General features: G+C 38.5%; 1 protein-coding gene across 2 annotated transcripts in view; it reads right to left on the bottom strand.

Annotated features, from left to right (window-relative positions):
- Positions 1-3,751, bottom strand: part of gli1 (GLI family zinc finger 1) — a 59,644-nt gene extending 55,893 nt beyond the window's left edge. Inside the window, exon 1 of one of the 2 annotated variants that reach the window (XM_004068688.5) lies at positions 3,437-3,751. The gene's annotated coding sequence lies outside the window, so the exon portion shown is untranslated. The remainder of the gene's footprint in view (positions 1-3,436) is intronic. The other variant, XM_078947106.1, reaches the window with a different exon arrangement.
- Positions 3,752-6,000: the final 2,249 nt, after the last annotated feature.

The following is a 6,000-nucleotide window of genomic DNA, read 5'->3' on the forward strand; positions in this document are numbered from 1 at the left end:
TCCATTCACATTTAAGTAAAGTTCAGTCCACTGTTGTTTTTCCACATCAAAATAATCCAAAGGGAACATTATTAGAACATTCTAGCACACTGTAAGGTTACATGTCTTTGCTGAATTCAAAGTGTTTCCACACATTGGACTGGAATGATGCTTGATCCTTTTTTGTTGCCATCACACATGTTTTTTCCGTAAAATAAACTTACCGTGTCTCAGTCCAACTGGTATTTTCGATTATTGATATAATCGATTAATTTTATTTTGAAATGATTTTATAATGATATAGGTCAATTGGATAAACAACTTGCCTCAGACACATTCATCTTGTTGGATTGTAAGAAGATAAATTCATTCATTGGTTAAGTCGATTAACTGTGACACCCCTATTCATTTATCAATTTTCTTATCCAAATAAACAAAAAAAGGTTTGATCTATATTACAGAAAAGTTTTCAAATATATAAAAATCATCAAATCAAACCCAGAGGACCTCTCTCTTATTTTTCGTCACTATGAACAGATTTGCTTATTAAATCTTTTTTACTGCAATTTGCTTGATGTGTCCTCTAATGGGTGGGAAAGCTCCCCGAACAATGATTTTCAAATAATTCCCATGACTGCAACATTTCCTCTCCCTATTATGCGTGCCCTTTGGCTAATGCGATTCAAACTTTGTGGATCTCTAATGCCTTTGCCCTCTGGTGTCAATCCCCAATCCTCTGCCTCATTTCTGCTTCATTTGGTGTATTTCACATCATGAGGGCGCTCGTGAAATCATTAGTGCGCTCCAACTGCGTTTCTACCTCTGAGGGAGAAAAGTTTAGCTGGCTAAAGTCTGAAACGGCCACAACAGCCAGATCTGAACACATACTCATCCTGCCATCTGAAAACCTGAGGAGCGATCTCTGTCATCTGAGGGGACCCAAATAAAAAAAGAGGAAAGTAAAAAAGTGGAGGAGGGACACAGAAGGGCCGAGTCTGCTTCCCAAACCTGTCTGCTTTGAAATATATATATATATATATATATATATATATATATTATATATATATATATATATATATATATATATATATATATATATATATATATATATATATATATATATATATATATATATATATATATATATATATATATATATATATATATATATACACACATATATATGAAGGGTTCTGTGCAGCCATCCTGGACAGTTTCTAGGCTCGGTCGCCTCAGACAGACAGCTGCTATTAAACCCTGATTGATTCAGGTTCACGGGGTGTGAAAGGGCCTGATTGAGGGGCTGTGATCCCCGTGAGGGTGGTCCTTCCCCCCTCCCTCACTCCCTTCACCTCAGCTACCATCTCTCTCTATCTGAAAAGTGGGAGGGGGTAGAAGTAGAAATGTTGGTGGTGGTGGTGGTGGTGGGGGGGGTTGCGGGCATCACGTGACGCACGTTTCTCGCTGAGCTGACTGGAATGGATTCTGGACGAAAAGGCACCACTTGTTGCTGCCTGATTCTGGTGAGGTCAGTGTCACATGATCAAATTATTTCAAAATAAAACAAAAACAAAAAAAAAGACACACCTGAGGGAACTTGGATGTTCCCAATCTGCTCCTAATGACTGCTAAATGAACTTTACAGGCAAACCTTCATTCTATCAGGTCAGCTGGATTAAACAGAAACTTATCACTGCTCTGATATGGCCCAGATAAACCACATCAGTCCTGACCTGTGACTGGCCTATGAGAGGACAGCTGCCTCTATTGTTTAAGTGCATTCCTGTTAATGAGCCTTTTGGCCTTAACACACTTGATAAAGACCAGAGAGGACCAGGAAGCCCTCCTGCAGAGCTTTTTTTTTAAAGTCCCACTCCAATCATATTTTGATATGTTTTTAAAGGGTTCCCAGTGTGATTTTAACTGTGATTATGGCGTTTTTAGGCAAAAATAAATAAAAAAAAATGTCATTTTCTCAGACACACATATAAAGAAAATTATATCTGTGCACATATAACTGCAGAGCAGTAGGAGTTCATTAGAAATTCATCTCAGAGTTGTAAGGGGGACTGTCGGTGCAGAGTAAACCTTGCCTCACTTCTCATCATCCATTTGTTTATGCTCTCTCCCGCTAGCTGACACCCCCTCATAACATTACAGGTGCAACAAAAATGGCGACGATTAACCCTTCTACTATCTAGCAGACATACACAGATAGTTGTCTACCAGTAGATGCATTAAAATGGAGCGAAGCAGCTAGCTTGTGGTCCACCAATTGTAGCTTTTACGTCACAAATATATTTTCCAAATGACATTCTTTTCACCTGCTCCTGATTCCCAACGATTTAAATAAAGTTAAATTCAGAAATGCAATTTTAAGCCTAATTTTCATTATTTATGTCCTCCATCATCAGAAAAGTGGCTCAATATCATGTTAAAAACACCAAAAACACCCTTTTCATCAGAGTGGGTCTTTAAACATGGGCAAACCACAAGTGCAGCCATATAACAAATCAAAAAAGCTTCACAGATGTCAATTTTCAAATAAAGTTCTGCACATTTATTGAAGCAAATCCAAGTGATTACACAAGAGATTGATCATTTGATTGCTCATGCACAACCCTTTTAATTCCCAGATTGGTCAATGAATAAATCCAGTAAATTGTCTTTTACTTTGTGTGTGTGTCTGTGGGAGAGAGTTGTGTGTGAGTGTGTGTGCAAATACTGTTAAAGAAGGTTGTGTGCTCAGCACTTCTCACTGTCACTTTGAAATAAATAAGTGTTTGGTTCTTCTATTGAGTCCAGTGTTGACGCTCTTCAGCTGCAGAGCCAATAACATGATGACAAGACCAGCAGCCTAATCTTCCCACATTAGCAGCTGCAGTCAACTCTCACACTCAGAATTAGATTAGAATCCATAATCTGCAGATTAGAATCGAAGAAGCTTCCAGCGCATCTCATTTCAACTCCCAAGAAGCCAATGAAAGTAAGACTTGAAACTTTTGTCCTAAGGAATGGAGCTTCTTCTTGAGGGCTCCTGGAGTTTTCCAGATGACAAGAAACAGCTGTTTGTGAGCTAATCGGAGACTGTGAGAAGGAATAGACGGGAAAATATGTTTGATGGGGAATCGAACCTCTCACCAGGCCAGCAGACCGCTCACCTCTCCACAAGTGGACAAAAAAGGTTGAGGGGTGAACTGCGGGCTCGCGCTGCGGACCGTGAATGCCTCAAACAAACCCAGCGGTTGCAGCGGCGCAGGCCGGGTTGGTTATGCAAATACAGGGGAGGGAAGATTTCATCTGCAGAAAAATATTTAGTATAATCCCAACCAGGAGGAAAAGAACGACTTAACTAAACGGGAGGGAAATAAGTTAGGAGCCAAAACACAACTTTTAAATAATAAAAATAGATCTGGGATCCACAAACGCGCGATCGTGACTCATCCTCATCGCTTACCTCAAGTTGGTGAAGGAATATTCAGCATGAAACTGCTGGAGTCCTTGGAAAAGCTCACACAGAGTCCAAGGACTGAAAGTTTCCAGTAAAGCCTCCCGTCTCTCTCTGTGAGTCGCCTTCTTCTTTTCCTTCTAAGTAAACGCGCTCGGATGGAGATCTCTGGATTCTTCAGGGGCGCATTGTCCTCCTTCACAGACGCGCGTCCATACTCTCCTTCTCCAAAGTTACGCACACGGTGACAAAGCTGAACCCCATGTTTGGCTGTGGAGTCCCGCAAAGCGCCTTTGGAGCTGGCTGCACAGCCAATGCGGGAATGCGCACCCCCTTCTCCCCCGCTCCCTCCCTCCCTCCCTCCCTTCCTCCCCCTCTCCTCAGTCTGTGGACCACCCCGAAACAGGAAGTTCACTTTTTTTTTTGTTTTTCCTAAAATCAAAACAAAACAAAAGAAGAACTGCACGGCCTTAGTTTTTACTTTAATGTCTATACAAAAACACAAACTTTGTCCCATCTCTGTTTTTCCCCCCACCAGTGATGTCATCAGTTATATGAAAGCACGCGCGCGCCTTTAAAAAATACTTCCAAGACGATCAGAGCTGAATCTATTTAAAAGTGGTTACTATTATGTCCACATTCTAGCCGGTCTCTTCTAAGTGTTTGTGTTTACTTGAACTCGGACAGCGTGTGTGGCTGCGGGGATGCTGCAGAAGCAGATTGCTGCGCTTCGCTCAGGAAATTCACCACAAAACCCGGAGCGGATTCCAGGCTGCACTCCAGGGAGCGAACGCCACCACGTCTGCGGGTGGTGTTCAGTCCAGGTGCTGCTCACACTGCGTGGAAACGGAAGCGTCTTTGCTTTTAGTGCGCCATAATGGAATAAAGTGATGTATGGAGGAGTTTGAGAGGAAAACACAACAAAAGGAGATAAAATAAAACCTGTAGTCAAACCAAACACAAAAAAAAGTCAAATTCTGAAATAAAGTCAACAACATCACCTTATGGAGATACACAAGTGCCATTATTGTCATTTTTATTATATAGAATTTTGTGTTAATATTTTTAGTTCTAATTGTTTAATTTAGCAACATTATGAGGAGAAAATGGCAAATGACACAACTATGTTTTTTTCTATAGTTGTTTAATTTATGTGTATTTTGTGTGCTTTCTAAAGTACTTTTATTTACGTTTTGTCTTATTATAGTGTTTTTATTTTATCTTAACTCTTTCACTCTATTTCCGATTATGTGAAAAATATCCTTCAGTGTTTTTTTCCATCCAAGATGATACTAAATGAAACATATTTAATGGTATGTTATAGGAATTAGCAATAAACGGCATGTAGGGGTAACATTTTGGAACAAAAAGTTCAATATGATCAAACATTCACTTTATTTGAATAAGATATAAACAGTGTAAATTTTTAGGAAGCAATGACTTGTCATCACGGTATATGTTCTGTAAAAATAAAAGCACAATGAATTTATCTTTTTTGTAAATATTCTAACCAAGCTAAGATTTAGCATCAGGGTAAAGTGTTAGAATATATTTATACATAAGTTATCCCATATTTACTCTAAGAAAAAAAAACTTTGAATAAAAAGGTGATTTAAATATTGAATAAATTCATCAAAAGGAATGTATTAAGAAATAAAAACTGGTTGAATATTTTTGACAGTGTACTTTTTTTTTGCTAACAGTATTGCTGCCATTTATTTGACATTTATGTACATTTGACATTCAACCCACGACCAGACTCATTCATCAGGAATGCTATATGTGTAGAAATATGCATTTTTGAGATCAATTATTAAAAAACACAAAGTTTCTTTTGAATCTGTCCTTCATGTTGAAGCATAATGTTTCACTTTGATTGTTTTTTAAACGTGTCAGTTATTCAAGAGCTGTAAGAAAATATAGACAAAACAGTAGACAGAAGAAATAAACTTTAAGGAAATGTTTTATTTTTTTTTCCATTTTCATCTCACCATAAACTTTGTAAAATTGTTAGCTTTTGTGCTATTTAAAGTGTCTTGCTGGGTACATATAAATTTTCAAATAAAATCTTATTATAAAATGATTTTGCAGTGAAATGTGTTTCAACAAAGTACGTTCGACAGGATCGAGAGAGAAAAAGTCAGAGAAAGGATTTTTCTGTGTTTTTTATCCATCTATGTGAGTTTATTGTTACAAAAATACTATCTTAATGAGATAACTTTAGTTCAAAGGAGCACTGAATGCCGAGTTTAAGCTTGAACAGTTGGTGACCTGAACTGAAGCTGGAGTTCATTGACAGCATACGGCCAGTGGTTAAATCAGATTTTGTCAATGAAAGTTGGAGCTTCAGTCTCACTATATCTGTCACCCTCGCCGGTGCCAAGCAGGGAAATCTTGGCTATAAATTGTCACACAGATGCCGAAGCCATATGCTTCATCGTATTGAGGGAGAGTCTTACACTGGCTTCAATCAGGATTAACAATGAGTGGGATGAAAGGGGAAGGGGCAAGTTCAAGGAGCAATGGACTCTATTACTACTCTCATTAGATACAACAGATAAATTCAAAGTAAA

Source organism: Oryzias latipes, chromosome 5, assembly GCF_053564925.1.
Source record: "Oryzias latipes strain Hd-rR chromosome 5, Olatipes_Hd-rR_3.1".
NCBI classification, from domain to species: domain Eukaryota; kingdom Metazoa; phylum Chordata; class Actinopteri; order Beloniformes; family Adrianichthyidae; genus Oryzias; species Oryzias latipes.